The sequence below is a fragment of the Pinus tabuliformis genome, chromosome 2_1, assembly GCF_031772625.1.
Source record: "Pinus tabuliformis cultivar Carrire ecotype Pingquan chromosome 2_1, CPIR1, whole genome shotgun sequence".
NCBI classification, from domain to species: domain Eukaryota; kingdom Viridiplantae; phylum Streptophyta; class Pinopsida; order Pinales; family Pinaceae; genus Pinus; species Pinus tabuliformis.
Window position 1 is genome coordinate 182,972,354 of NC_142299.1, and position 16,337 is coordinate 182,988,690.

Below are 16,337 nucleotides of genomic sequence, written 5' to 3' on the forward strand. Positions count from 1 at the left end.
GTTCTTTTAAAAAGTTTCATACTCCATTAAATGTTTTAAATTCACTATGATAAAAGTTCAACACATTCACTATGATAAAAGTTCAACACTGACTGACAAAAGTATAAAGTGTCTTTTTTAAATGAAAAGTATAAATTGTCTTGTTTAAATGAAAAGTTGTGTCTTGTTTAAATGAAAAGTTTAGAATGCACGTGATTGATTATAAGAGTGGCTCTCAAATTAAAATTGAAACTTTGAAAACAATTCCATGAAAGTACAGGGAGTTATCTCCTTTGTATGAAAGTATAGGGAGTTATCTCCTTAGTTTAATGTTCTTTCCATGCCAATTAAAATGTAATGAGGGATCATTCCAAACTTTCTATAGAATTCATACTATGCTTTCTCCCCCATTTAAAACTTTCTCATCATTACTAAGGGTTTAGGTTTTAGTGGAGTGAAATTTGGAACTTAAGACCATTGAAAGATCAAAAGTGTTAAAATTGGCAACTAGGGCCAAATTCCACCTTGGGACAATTCATTTGATGGAGATGATGATTGCATTAAATTTCACTTTATGAGAGAGACCAAAATTGATATAAAAATCATCGCATTTGGACAAGCAGAAGTGTGAGATTTTGAATTTATGCCCACACATGTGCAAATTGTTCAGGTTGGCCACATCATCATGGAGGCTCATGAAGCCCAATGGACATGACTCTTCACCCGTGACCTCTCAACTCATTTGGCATCATCATCAACACTCGTATTCTTCTCTCTCCTACTCCCATTGGTTTGTACAACTATTGGGCTCTCTTTTCTCTCACACGTGTGGCACAAGTCAAGAACTGGATTTTAAGACACCTGAAGAAGTTTTCACTGGTAAGAAACCTGATGTTTCTCATTTTAGAATATATGGATGTCTTGTGTATTTTCATGTGTATAAAGAGAAAAGAAACAAGTTGGAAGCATCTGGGAAGAAAGGTATATTTGTGGGCTATAGTGAGAATTCAAAGGCATATAGAATCTATGTGCTTGGACAAAGAGATGTGGAAGTTAGCCATGATGTCACCTTCGATGAAGATATTGCCCTTGGGAAGACCCAAGATCTCTGTTGGGTCCCTATAATACTAGTGATTGCCCCATTACTATTGTAGTTATACTCCCTATTTTTATTGTTGTGCCCCTATTACCCCCATATTGTTATTTATGTGCCCCATAGAATCCCTCTATTGTTATTTTTGTGGCTTTATATTATTATTGTTAAGTCGGCTGGATTACATTGTGACTCCTTAGACTCCTATATATAGAAAGGAGGTTTTGTCATTTGTATCATCCAAGAATTGTTCATTTATGTAATGTAAAGGAGGTTGCCCCCTCGAAGAGGCTGAATTCTAAGGCGTGGATCTCTCTTTTCTATCTTTTTGTGAGCTGGTTTCATAACAATATCCCCACTCCAAGGAAGGACAATAATGATGATGTTGTGGAAAAATAGGATGAACCTCCTTCAGATGAACCTATGCCTGATGTTGAAGGCCCAATGGATCCCATTGATCCACCACCTAGTGATACCTATACCTCAAGGAAAATATCTTTCTGGCTCAAAAATACTCTCGAAGATGCTGAAAGACATATCGCTCCAAGAGGGAAATTCTGTGAAAGTAAGAAGCCAAATAGGTATCAAGGGTACTTAGTTGCTATGAGTATTATTGTTCAATATGAGCCATGTATGTTCGAAGAAGCCATAAAGCACCAATTCGGGAAGGATGCGATGAATGAGGAATATGAATCTATCATGAAGAATGATGTCTGGGACGTGGTTCTTAGACCCAAGGACAAGTCTGTGGTTACTTCTAAATGGCCTTACAAAATCAAACATGGATTTGATGGGAGTGCTGAAACAGATAAGGCCAGGTTCGTTGCTTGAGGCTTCTCTCAAAAGGAAGGAGTGGACTATGACAAGATATTTGCACCGGTTTCCAATATACCACTATCCGATCTATTATTTCTCTCGTTGCCTCTCAAGGATGGATCCTACACCAAATGGAGGTTAGGATTGATTTCTTACATGGCTTGCTTAAAGAGGAAGTCTACGTAGAACAACTTAAGGGGTTTGAAGTACAAGATCGAAGGACACACTTGTGCAGACAGAATGTTGAATTCAAAATCAATCCACATATTGTGCTCCAAACATCATTCAATTACCCTCAAAATAGTGTAGGTTAACCACACAGAAATAACCCTGAATTTGTGTGAATAAGAAACTTCCTCAAGGCCGAAATGTAGGTGATACGTATCTGCAAAAGAAAAAAGACTGGATTCCTTTCAGGTAGGTGTCTTTCCAGGCAGAAAAAAGATTGGATTCCTTTGTTGAACTGACTTGGCCATCACCACCTAAGTCATTTTGGGCATTTTTGGCCTTCTTTTTATTATTGTATGTATCAGTAGCATTGATGTTGTTTGCTTTATCCTTGAAAGATTGCCAAAAAGAATGCAGTTACACTGGTAATGAACCTCTAACCCTGCGAACAACAAGATGACCATAAGGACCATGGCCATCAAAAAACCCCACAGAAGATTGAATCATCTGAAACAAAATCCTGTGAATGATAACAAAAGAATAATCAGAATATGAACTTTTTATTTCCAAATTAGGACAGAGCAAAATTTTGCTAAAAAATTGGATATCATTTGAACTGAAAAAGGAAAGGATAACTCTGAACATGAAAATGTCAGAACATTTCATTTATGAACTCTTGAGAAAAGAAAATTCACAACATAAATGTCAATGTCCAAGAGTTGCATAGTAGTCCTTGCTCCATTCATTACTAGGGGCTAGGATCCATGTCGTACTAAATAGTGCATGCACATTGTTGTTAGGGCATACATGTAGATTGCATATGTTACATTCGACATTCTAAATAAGTACCCTCTTACATGAGGAACAAAGTGCTGTTTATTGTTGGAAATAATACTGAGAGGGGGGGTGAATCAGTATTATCTAATTCTTTTAATAAATCTTCCTTATTTGTTCTTTGAATTATTTTTGCATGTCAGTACCATAAAATAATGAACATGAACGAAGAAAACAGATAGTCACACCAAAGAACACAAGATGTAAGGTGGAAACCCAATGTGGGTGAAAACCTCCTGCTGCAATATGTCTCTATCTTCTTTCAAATTAGAAACTTCTTTTACAATGATTTTGTACTGGTGCAGTCCTTTACCAGTACGCAGGCTGCAACCTACAGAGAGCTACAACTCTCTCTCTCGTTTTCCAGTCTCTCCTGGAAGGGAGCTACAACCCCCTACTTCTTTTCTTACAAGGACCACTTTTCATAAATTTTCAAACTGGATCCATAAGCATCAAATGATCATCAAGTATAAGAGAATCACCCAGTCAACTGTAGTAACCAGATCAACAATAATAGGACCAAACCCAGAACACAGTAATGATAAACAAAGATTTTAAGAGAAGTAAGCAGCTTCACCTTCGTTCCTGCGTATGTACGCACTTTTCTTTCACTGTACCTGCGTACCTTCGGGCATAGATGATTTCAAGACTTCAGAAATAACCCAGACAGTCAGATCTACAGATCTGAACATGCGCCGAAGAGATCTCAATCCATCAGTAGATTCGCCTTATTTAGATCTAGACATACTCCCAAGAGATCATAATATTTCAGATCTAGCCCTCATAAGATATTCAACCCAAAACATACTCAAGCCAAATGATCTCCTTTGCTTTATATAGGAAAGCTCTTCCTCAAATCATGGATCAATACCACGGGCCGACACCATAATATCACAATACCGTCGGCTAAATACCAAGGGTTAAACATAAGAAACCCCACGTGTGCTTTTCTCTGCCTTGAAATGTGTGCACTGGGGGTACGCACCTCCTGAACGGCTGACCTGCGTATCAGGTCGCGGTCCCTTCACAGTGTACCTACGGGTACGCACTTTTTGAACCAATCTCTTGCGTACTTCTTAATTTTCAACATATTGAGAGCCTTGCCATGGGTGTTGCCATCAAGTACAACATTTGTAACATACAGCCATACCAGAAACATAATACCAACAATCTCTCCCTTTGGACTTGATGGAAACCTTAAAACTTCAGCTTCATTCTCCCCCTTTGACATTAAAGGAAAAGGGTTATGCTCCCCCTAAGAACATGCTCCCCCTGAATATGAACCAGATCTGCAACGAAGAACCATAATCCACCATGAAAGAGATAGAGACATATTGCAGCTACTTCCAAGATCTCCTTCTGCACATCCTCCATAATGCCAACAATGCATTATATGCTCCCCCTGAACCTGTACCATCAATCAGAAGAGGTTCAGCAATAAGATGATGCATCAACAACCCCCAGCTTTTGCCTGAGGTATTCAAAAGTGTCCCTGGGCAATGGTTTGGTGAGTATATCAGCAACTTGTTCCTTAGAAGGAACATACTCCAACTTGACCTTCTGTTCAAGCACTTGTTCCCGGAGAAAATGGTACTTGATTGGTATGTGCTTGGTTTTTGAATGCATAACAGGATTCTTTGAGATGCTGATTACACTTGTGTTATCACATAAGATGGGAATAGGTGGTGTACAAGTGATTTGAAAATCCTGCAAAGTCTGCATCATCCAAAGGAGTTGGGTGCAACAAGATGCAGCAGCAACATATTCCGCTTCAGTTGTAGACAAGGCAATCAAACTCTGTTTCTTGCTGAACCAAGATACCAGTCTGGAACCCATAAAGAACGCACCACCACTTGTGCTTTTCCTGTCATCCACGCTTCTGGCCTAATCTGCATCTGTATAAGCATGAAGTGTAAGATCTGTATCTCTAGGATACCATAAGCCATAATTTTGAGTCCCTTGAAGATATTTGAAAATTCTCTTCACTGCCTGAAGATGAGTCTCCTTCGGATTTGCCTGAAATCTTCCAACTATTCCAACTGCATGCATGATGTCCGGTCGGGTACCTGTCAAATAAAGTAAACTTCCAATCATAGATCTGTAGGTTGGTTGATGTATTGCTGCAGACTCATCATTTGCACTGAGGCTACATCCTGTGACCATGGGTGTACATACTGGTTTTGCATCTTCCATACCATATTTCTTCAAAATCTGTTTGAGATACTTGGTTTGAGATAAAAAGATTCCTCCTTCTTTTTGTTGGATTTGTAAACCAAGGAAATATGTCAGTTCTCCTAGCAAGGACATTCAAAATTCTTTCTGCATGACCAAGGTAAAGCTTTGACTCATAGCTTCTTCATTGCTGCCAAAAATAATGTCATCTACATACACAACAAGTATTAGCAATTTGTCATTTTCAACTTTTATATAAAGATTGCTATCTGTTGATCCTTTTGAAAAGCCTTGTTGATGAAGATATTTGTCCAAACAGTAGTACCAAGCCCTTGGAGCTTGTTTGAGACCATAGAGAGCCTTTTTCAATCTGCATACAAGATTTGGATCATTTCCAAGAATGAACCCATCTGGCTGTTCAATGTATACTTCTTCTTCCAAGTCTCCATTCAGAAAGGCTGATTTCACGTCCATTTGAAATACTTTGAAGTTTTGAAAACTTGAGAGAGCAAGGAACATTCGGATGGCCTCAAGTCTTGCAACAGGAGCAAAGGTTTCTTCAAAGTCTATTCCTTCTTGCTGCGCATACCCTTTACAAACAAGTCTGGCTTTGTTTCTAATTACTTCTCCATTTTCATTCAATTTATTTTTGAAGACCCATTTTGTTCCGATAACATTCTTATCCTTTGGTCTAGGAACCAGCTCCCAAGTGTTGTTCTTTTCGATCTACTCAAGTTATTCATCCATTGCTTTCACCCAACATTCATCTTTGCATGCCTCTTTCACATTTTGTGGTTCAGTAGAGGAGAGTAATGCCAAATAGCTTGAAGCTTCTGCAACTGTTCTTCTTGTTTGTACGCCTGCTTCTTTCTGCCCCAAAATCTGAGATTCTGGATGATTCTTCTGAACATATCTGGATGGAGTCTTTTCTTCTATTCTTGTTTGCTCCTCTTGTTCTTCTTGAGGTTCATCATTCTGTCGTTCGGGGTAGCCTTCATCTTCTTCGATGTCTTCATGATGTACTTGCCTAGGAATGTATCCCTTCTCATCAACCACTACATCAATGCTGTCAACAATTCTGCCAAGTCTTTTATTGTAGCATTTGTATGCTTTGCTATTTGGAGAGTAACCAAGAAGAATGCCTTCATCTGCTCTAGGTTCAAGTTTGCCAAGCTGCTCATCAGTATTCTTGATATAGCATTTGCTCCCAAAGATTTTGAAGTGCTTTACCGAAGGAGTCCTACCACTCCATAGCTCATGAGGAGTTTGAGTGCTGTTCACCCGGACATTTGTTTTGTTGAGAATAACAACCGCAGCATGTGCAGCTTCACCCCAGAAAGTTGCATAGCACGAGCCATTTGTTGGATTGTTCTGTTCATTCTTTCCACAACTCCATTTTGCTGGATTCCTTTGTTGAACTGACTTGGCCATCACCACCTAAGTCATTTTGGGCATTTTGGCCTTCTTTTTATTATTGTATGTATCAGTAGCATTGATGTTGTTTGCTTTATCCTTGAAATATTGCCAAAAAGAATGCAGTTACACTGGTAATGAACCTCTGACCTTGCGAAAAACAAGATGACCATAAGGACCATGGCCATAAAAAAACCCCACAGAAGATGGAATCATCTGAAACAAAATCCTGTGAATGATAACAAAAGAATAATCAGAATATGAACTTTTTATTTCCAAATTAGGACAGAGCAAAATTTTGCTAAAAAATTGGATATCATTTGAACTGAAAAAGGAAAGGATAACTCTGAACATGAAAATGTCAGAACATTTCATTTATGAACTCTTGAGAAAAGAAAATTCACAGCATAAATGCCAATGTCCAAGAGTTGCATAGTAGTCCTTGCTCCATTCATTACTAAGGGCTAGGATCCATGTCGTACTAAATAGTGCATGCACATTGTTGTTAGGGCATACATGTAGATTGCATATGTTACATTCGACATTCTAAATAAGTACCCTCTTACATGAGGAACAGAGTGCTGTTTATTGTTGGAAATAATACTGAGAGGGGGGGTGAATCAGTATTATCTAATTCTTTTAATAAATCTTCCTTATTTGTTCTTTGAATTATTTTTGCATGTCAATACCATAAAATAATGAACATGAACAAAGAAAACAGATAGTCACACCAAAGACCACAAGATGTAAGGTGGAAACCCAATGTGGGTGAAAACCACCTGCTGCAATATGTCTCTATCTTCTTTCAAATTAGAAACTTCTTTTACAATGATTTTGTACTGGTGCAGTCCTTTACCAGTACGCAGGTTGCAACCTGCAGAGAGCTACAACTCTCTCTCTCGTTTTCCAGTCTCTCCTGGAAGGGAGCTACAACCCCCTACTTCTTTTCTTACAAGGACCACTTTTCATAAATTTTCAAACTGGATCCATAAGCATCAAATGATCATCAAGTATAAGAGAATCACCCAGTCAACTGTAGTAACCAGATCAACAATAATAGGACCAAACCCAGAACACAGAATGATAAACAAAGATTTTAAGAGAAGTAAGCAGCTTCACCCATGTACTGCTTGCTTACAGTAAGCACCCTGCTCAACTGCTCGCCTGCTTACATACGCACCCTGCTCAACTGCTCGCCTGCTTACGTACGCACCCTGCTCAACTGCTCGCCTGCTTACATACGCACTGTGTCCATTGAACTGCCTGCGGACCTCCGCACCTGCAACCCTTCTGTGCCTGCGTACCGGCGCACCTGGAACCTTCGTTCCTGCGTATGTACGTACTTTTCTTTCACTGTACCTGTGTACCTTCAGGCATAGATGATTTCAAGACTTCAGAAATAACCCAGATAGTCAGATCTACAGATCTGAACATGCGCCGAAGAGATCTCAATCCATCAGTAGATTCGCTTTATTTAGATCTAGACATACTCCCAAGAGATCATAATATTTCAGATCTAGCCCTCATAAGATATTCAACCCAAAACATACTCAAGCCAAATGATCTCCTTTGCTTTATATAGGAAAGCTCTTCCTCAAATCATGGATCAATACCACGGGCCGACACCATAATATCACAATACCGTAAGCTAAATACCAAGGGTTAAACATAAGAAACCCCACGTGTGCTTTTCTCTGCCTTGAAATGTGTGCACTGGGGGTACGCACCTCCTGAACGGCTGACTTGCATATCAGGCCACGGTCCCTTCACGGTGTACCTGCGGGTACGCACTTTCTGAACTAATCTCCTGCGTACTTCTTAATTTTCAAAATATTGAGAGCCTTGCCATGGGTGTTGCCATCAAGTACAACATCTGTAACATACAGCCATACCAGAAACATAATGCCAACATTTATTTTATGTTCAAAACCACCACCAAATAAGAGTAACTAATTCAAATATAAGCTACCAAACCAGTTTCAAATTTCTTGCAGCAGCTAACTACATAAAATTATACATATAAAAAGCTTACCATACAAGTACTTATCCAGAATATGAACCACGCGATGACTGGTTATTTAGAATAAATGCATGAAGCAGACCCTGAGCTGAATGGGTTTGCTCTGGAGTACCAGATATTCAATCACTTCATATGATTGTGGTCTCACTTCAAGTAAGTTAACTTTTTCACCTGATATTTGTAGAAGGTAAATAAGATCTTGTTGATGAATATACTCATGAGAAGAGCTCTGAGACGATGCAGATACAATAAAGGATTGACCAAATCAAATCAGAAACCAAGAAGATGGTTTGAACAAATGGACAACCAAGTGGCCTGTGCACATATTTAGAACTCACAATGTCTGCCACCATTGAACATTCTCTCTTGTCAATAATCCTAACAGGGAAATTTGAGCAACACCCTTCCCTGAATTTGCGATAAGAGGTGCAATGGCATGCTCAGTTATGACAACTTCAACTGTTGTTTTAGTAACAAGCCCACCAATTGATCTGATACACACAATGAGTGAAAATGAGTCAATCTTACCAAACACTAATAAGGATAACTTGAAACTACAACCCGAAAACTAATTAAAGAGATATTGATCTTATCCATACATTCCAGATCCTTTTGGCCCCCCTTGTTTTCTTGCTTTCTCTTCATACTCGGGTAGATTCCTTAATGATGTCAAATTTGATTGAACTGTGCAACAATAAGATAATTGTTGGGAATACTTTCTGTAACCTAATTGTTGGCCATGTATGTATCAATGCTGTTAGACAGTAAAAAACAGAGTTTCCTTAATGATGTTTAGATAATCTTCGGCAAAATCACATAATCAAACTTTTGTCGACGCGTTTAGCCGTTAGCATGATAGCTGTTGGAGTCTCTGCACGCTCTATTTAATCAAGCTAAGCCAGATTGGTTCTTCAACTTGTCCTGACGATGAACCACACTGGTTGGTTCGAAACGCGTCGACAAAAGTTTGATTATGTGATTTTGCCGAAGATTATCTAAACAATGTTATGGATCACAGAAGTCTAAATTCCTTAATAATTTCCTTAATGATGTCAAATTTGATTGAACTGTGCAACAATAAGATAATTGTTGGGAATACTTTCTGTAACCTAATTGTTGGCCATACTTTCTGTAAAATAATCTAATAAAAATAATAAATAATTTTCACAAAACCGCTATTCTTGATCATTTTTGTTGCAAATTCAATTGCTTGCCAGTGTTAAATACTTACAAATGGAAAAAATATAGGTATAGTGAAAATGATGAGCACATTTTTATCACATAATTTGCGACCTAAAACCAGAGAACCATGTTTAAAATTTAAAAGTGATAGATTGTGAAGGAAATAAATAAAACATAATCCCGATTATAACAAATTAGCTGTAAATTTTTGTCCGTGGAAGATTTATTTGCATAATGAAAAAGGCAATATGGGAGATTCCAATCACGTTCCAAGGCATTTTTTAAAATGTGGATGTGACAAAAGGTTGTTGTGGAAGGTGTTGTTTGTATATGGGAAATTTCTTGATCATTGTATATAACCCTAATGTTGATAGATATGTCTACTAAGTGGTTCGAGTTAATGGGGCATTGATTTGAGCGTTCAATATATTTTTATTCTTTATCAAAGTATTCTTTTGTTGTATTTGTGTTCTTCAATTTATGCCTTACGGCGTTTCCTTTGCAACATCTGGTGCAAATGCTAGTTATAGTTCTTCTGAATGCCCACCCTTGCTGTCTAGCATTATACTCTGCCATGTCATGAGTTTTTTTTTTTCAGAGAGAAAAAACATCATAGTATTATATTGAGTCAATATAAAAGCTCAGATGATACATAAGGGCTCAAAAATAGCCAGCTTGCCAGCATATATGAGACAAAAAAACTGTAGAAATAGGACTTCCCAAAGGAAGCCTAACATCATCAGTCCAAAATCACAGCTAACATTCTTTAGAAAAAAGAGCATCAGATGTCTAGACACATATAACAAAAAAGCTTGATATATACTAGAGCAAGCAAAAAAGATGAAGAGAAGGACTCATAACCCAGGGATGGAAAAGTCCTGGATGAAGCAAGAGAACTCTCCATCAGAAACCATCACAGACCAAGAACTAGACTCTAAAGTCAGCCCCTTCTTTGACAGACAGTCAGCTTGAACATTTTGGGAACAGAAGATGTGGTGAATTGAGCAATCTTTCATGCTCCCCCAGAAAAACATAATCCTGTCCATCCACCCAGTCAAATGAGGACTACTAATGTGGCAGGCTCCCTTTACATGGTCGATCATTGTTTTTGAATCGCCTTAAATTGAAATGTTCTAGATATCAAAAAACGCACAGAAAGCAAGCAGTCCTACAAGAGACCTCGCTTCAGCCAAGCTGTTTGAGCCATTCCCACTATTCCATGAAATAAAGTATTGCAGCTTCTTGTCCATAATAACGTGGACACCACAGCCACAAATATTATTTTTCTCGGCCCCATCAAAGAAAGCACAGGGAACACTGTTGGGAGGGTTTTCAAACTCCTTTTTACGATCTTTTTTCAATTTGGGCTGTTTTAATGGCATCGCATCGTGGATGGATATAATATGATGCAAGATAGACTTAAGAGGCTCTTTTGAGTCTTTGAAGATTTTGGCGTTCCTCCATTTCCATGAGCACCATAGGACAATGATAAACAAAGATCTCCATGAATCTTTTTGAGCGCACCACCATTCAAAAGCTACCTGGATTGAAACAAAAACAACATGAGGGAAACCATAAAGCAGAGACAATTCATACCAGATCTGAAGAGAGGAATTGCACTGGAAGAACATATGAAGATTGGTTTCCTCCGCAGCTTCGCACATAGAACATCTACTCGGACCATGCCAGTTCCTTTTCCTCAGATTTTCCCAAGTCAAATTTCTGTTGTTGAAAAATAGCCACGAGAACAGAATCATTTTGAGAGGGCACCCCGACTTCCAGAAACTCAGAGGATATATAGAACAAGAGTTAGATGCCTTTGATTTAATCATATCAGCGTAGATATCTTTAACACGAGCCGGCAGCTTTGCATTTGGCACAATCCACATAAGATGATCCGCGGTCCCTGAGCGATGGAATCCAAAACTACAAAGAGCATCCTTTACAGATTTCCATACCGAAATCAGTGGATCTGGCAGGTGAAGATCATGGGCATCTTTCCATAAAGGAATAGGGCCGCTCCAGATTGATATTAATTTATCCCACGTAAAAATGCCATTCCTGTAAAAAAAAAGTAAGAGGCTTTCAGGGAAGAATAAGCATTCCCGCCCACCCATAATGGGGTCGATTCCAATTAAAATACGGCTGCCAGAATAAAGACTCCATCTCAAATTCTCTAAGAAGTATTGCTGAACTTTCCGGAGGCTGAGCCAGATAGCAGATCCTTGTCTGGCTCCGATTGATCCCCTCCTGTACCAGAATTCCAAATCTTTACCTTGCAAATATTTCTTTTTAATAGTGATACTCCACGGCCCATCACCATAAATACCCCTCCACAGCGCTTTGCATAGGAGCGCTTTACCAAATGTGCGCAGGTCTAGCAAGCCCCAACCGCCAAGCTTCTTTGGTAGAGAGATCTTATCCATTTTAGACAGATGGAGTTTCCTCTGATTAGATCTTCCGCCCCATATAAAATTTGCAGAAACTTTGTTCATTTTGTGTATAATACTTGCTGGAAGGTAGAAAATATGAGCCCAGTAAACAGCTAATTGCACTAAGACTGCCTGCGTTAAAATAATTCTTCTTGCCAAGGAAAGAGTCTTATATTCCCATGCCGAAATATTTTTATAGTATATTTCTAACAAATTGCCAATCCGCTTTGGAATAGCCCTTGGCCTTCAGCTAAAATCCTAGATATTGCAAACCCTCCTTTAGCGATCTCGAGTCTATATCGAGCAATTCAAAGATCCAATTCACCATTTCCATGTTGGTATCATTGTGGAAAAGGGTAGATTTTCCTCTATTAATATGTAACCCAGTAGCCCTCTGGAATCTATTAAGAATGTCGTTGAGGTAGATCCAGGATACCCTGCAAAGCATAGCAAAGATGAGCACGTCATCAACAAAGAGGTTGTGAGAGATATAGATGTCCCTGCAAATCATGACAGGCCTGCATCTATTTTCGGCCACCGCCTTGTTAATCTGAAGGCTGAGAGAGTTCATTGCTAGTATAAATAAAAGCGGGGAGAGGGGGCACCCATGACGAAGACCCATTTCCATTGGAAATAAGGGAGAAGGCATTCCATTTATGATGACCGAGTAGTGGACATTCTCAACACATGACATAATCCAGTTGATGGAATTTGATTTTAGGCTGATCTTTGCCAATAAACATCGCATGAATCCCCAATCTAAACAATCGTAATCTCTTTGTAGATCAATTTTTAGAATGGCCGCATTTGTTTGGCTTGATATCATTGAAAAGAGACTTTCCTGTGTAATAGCAACTGCATCCAAAATGTTGCGCCCCTTTAAAAAAGCATGTTGGTCCTTGGAAAGGAAGGTGGCCAGAGTCGATTTCATTCTTTCAGCAATAATTTTGGTGATGATTTTGAAAGATATATTGCATAATGATATCGGCCTAAAATCTTGGAAAGATTATGCTTCTGCCTTTTTTGGAATTAGAGCAATCTGTGTGGATGTTGTGATCTGATGAATACTTCCAGAAATTCGAGATGCTTCAACCATCCTCAGCAAGTCTTTTTTGATGATGTCAAAAAAGTGAGTGAAAAATTCTATGGTCCAGCCATTCGGGCCTGGGCATTTATCCTTTTTGAACGCTTTGAGAACTCTAAGGAGCTCCTCCTCTGTGATTGGCTGAAATAGGCTCGCGTTTTTCTCATCATCAAACATTTGTGGAGCCAATTCAATACCCCATAGAATGTCCTGAAAATCACAGACTGCCCTTCTTTTGTACTGGTTTTTGAAATGCCTCACAACTTCATTTGACATATCATGTTGAGATACAAAAAAAACACCCTTGCCATCATCAATTCTCCAAATTGTTTTTTTTTTTTGCGCCTGGCATTTGCAAATTTATGAAAAAATTTAGTGTTCCGGTCACCATGCTTCAGCCATATTGCCCTACTTTTGAGCCTCCATGAGACCTCCTCCTGTTCCAAAAGATTTTGTTTTTTTTTTCCAAGATCTCTTATACGACATTTCATGCTGAGAGGAAGAAAATTTGCATCCATAGACCCTAAAATCCTGTCCATCTCCTTTTGTATATCTTGAAGCGCCTGTCTGTCCCTTTTTCTTTTATCATATTGCCACTCTTTTGCCACCTTTCTCAAAACCGACATCTTGTCTCTAAAAGTCATAAATGGGGGGGACAAATCTCTTGCGGATAGATCCTTCCATGCATTAGATATGACTTTATTGAAATCTGGGTCCTCTAACCATGTTCTATTGAATTTGAAGGGATAACCCGTTCTGAAGCCCTTCTCCCGCCAGCTGAGGAAAATAGGCCTGTGATCTGATGTAAAGGCGTTCCCTATGGATGAGATAGGCATGCCCATTTTGTCTATGATGCTAACATGCAGAATGAATCGATCAATCCTTTTAGCAATATACGCCTCTCCCGACCTTCCATTATCCCACGTAGGCATCATTTTTGAAGGAGAAATATCCACAAGATTTCTATTCAGAAGTTCCAGCTTAATACGGTCAGCAAGCGAGTCTCTTTTTCTGCAGTTACCCCAGCATTCATCAGTGCTTAAAGTTATATTTAGATCACCTGCAATCATCAGAGATTCAATATCAAAAATTTCCGAGGCAAACAATTTTTCCCAGAAAGGGATTCTGTTCTTATAGGGCGCATAGGTGTTCAAAATATTAATTTGGAATCTTTGACCTCTGATAAATGCCGAAATAAGAATACCAGCAAAACACTTGTAGGCTTTGGCACTGATCCAATCAGGATCCCATAAGACTGCCAGCCCCCCTGACAGGCCTCTTGCCTCAGAGGCAACCATATACCATGAAGGAAGCATTTTCCTAAAGTAAGATATGGAAACCTGACTGTTGTGCATGGTTTCTTGGATTAAAATAATTTTTGGCCGAGCTGTATGGAAGATGTCCCTTAGCGCCAAGAATTTTGGGTTTGCGCCTAAACCCCTAATATTCATGGATACAATAAAGGTCATTTGGATGAGTCACCAGCCATGCTTGCTCTAAGAGGCTGTGATTCAGTCATATCATATATGGGAACATCGATTAGTGATAAGTTCCTTACTCCGCTATCTGAAACAATCGTCCTCCCCCTAAAATGTCTGCTCCCTCCATTGTGTTTCTTTCTTACTGTAATATTCCTTGCAGAATTTGGGCTTATGAATGGAGAAGCAGGGCTATTCGGTTTATGAATGGTCAAAGGCTCCAGCTCGAGAGATTTTTTACTAAGCAAAAAATCTATATCACTGTCACACCTATTAACTGGAGATGACTCAGGGGAATTGAAAGGAGTGGTCGCCACCAAAGGCTCTTTGCCTTTTGAGGAGGGAAGATGATTCTTGTCCAGCGTCGGGGATGAAGATGATATCACTATGGGGTGGGAACCAACGATAAAATCTTTTATTTGTAAGGGCGCTGGAGAGGGGACAGCCTTATCATCCCTTGGTTCAGGAATGGGCGAGCAGAAAATAGATGAAGCCCTATTTATATCAGAACAAACAACCTTTGCAGAGGAAACTGGTTTGGTTTCGGGCCCATTAGAAAAATCCTGAGATGTTAGCTGCGGGGACAGAGTGGGTTCCAGATTTTTAAGGGCCTGTTCATCCACAAGTTCGGTCGCCGATAAGCTGACTGAAGGCGATGAAATCTTCTCTGTAAAGGGAATGGATGAGTCTATCCGGGATCTGCGATGGAACACCCTTGGTTTTGGGACTGCATGCCGCCTGCAATTTTTTATTAAATGCCCAGTTTTGTGGCATGAGGAGCACCTGAAGGGGATACCCCAAAAATCTAACCTTTGTTTAATTTTCAGGCGCCCCCACACAATCTCAATATGATCTGGATATCCCCCCTTATATGCCTTCTCAATGAGAATCCACGCTATCCTTTTGTCTTTTTCTCCCCGACACCATGGGTCGACATAAACAAATATTCCAATGGAGTTGCCTATTACTGCGAGGGATTCCATGGACCACATTTCCAAAAAGGACCAAGTTCCTAAGAAACAATAAAAGAAAGACTTATAATGGCAACATGTGAACATTCTGTCATGTGAATATTGAAAACAGAGGATTTTCAAAGATTAGGAATGGATCAAATATTATTGTATCCAATCCTTAATTGGTTGTTGTGTTTATATTTGATGGTTGCTGTTGATGAGGAAATTTTGTAGTGATGATGTAATAGCTTTTAATTTTAAGCCTAATTAAAAGAAAAATGTTGATGTAGTAATTAGAACTAATCGATTGCAAATTGGAATTGGAGATTTGGAAAAACATTTTTGCAGGTAGGAATGAATTACATAATGTGCATTTGTTCTGCATTGCATTAATCTTGGATTGTACGTAATCATAAAATTGCTACTTTCCTTTCATCATAACGTGAATACGAAATGGGCAATAAACAATAGAAGTATTTTATTAATAAGTATTTATAGAAATATCTACTTAAATTTTTTCAAATTCTTTTGTTACAAAATGAGTACCACATCAAGGACAGGCAAAAGAATCGAATGATTTTATCTTTTTGGTTGTCCACAGTGAAACATCCACCTGAAATGTAAGATGAAGAATTTTGTTTATGCTATCATAAACCATAACAAATAATTGTGAAAGGCCCATTCCAATATAGGATCTGTTTGGCCCAAAGAAT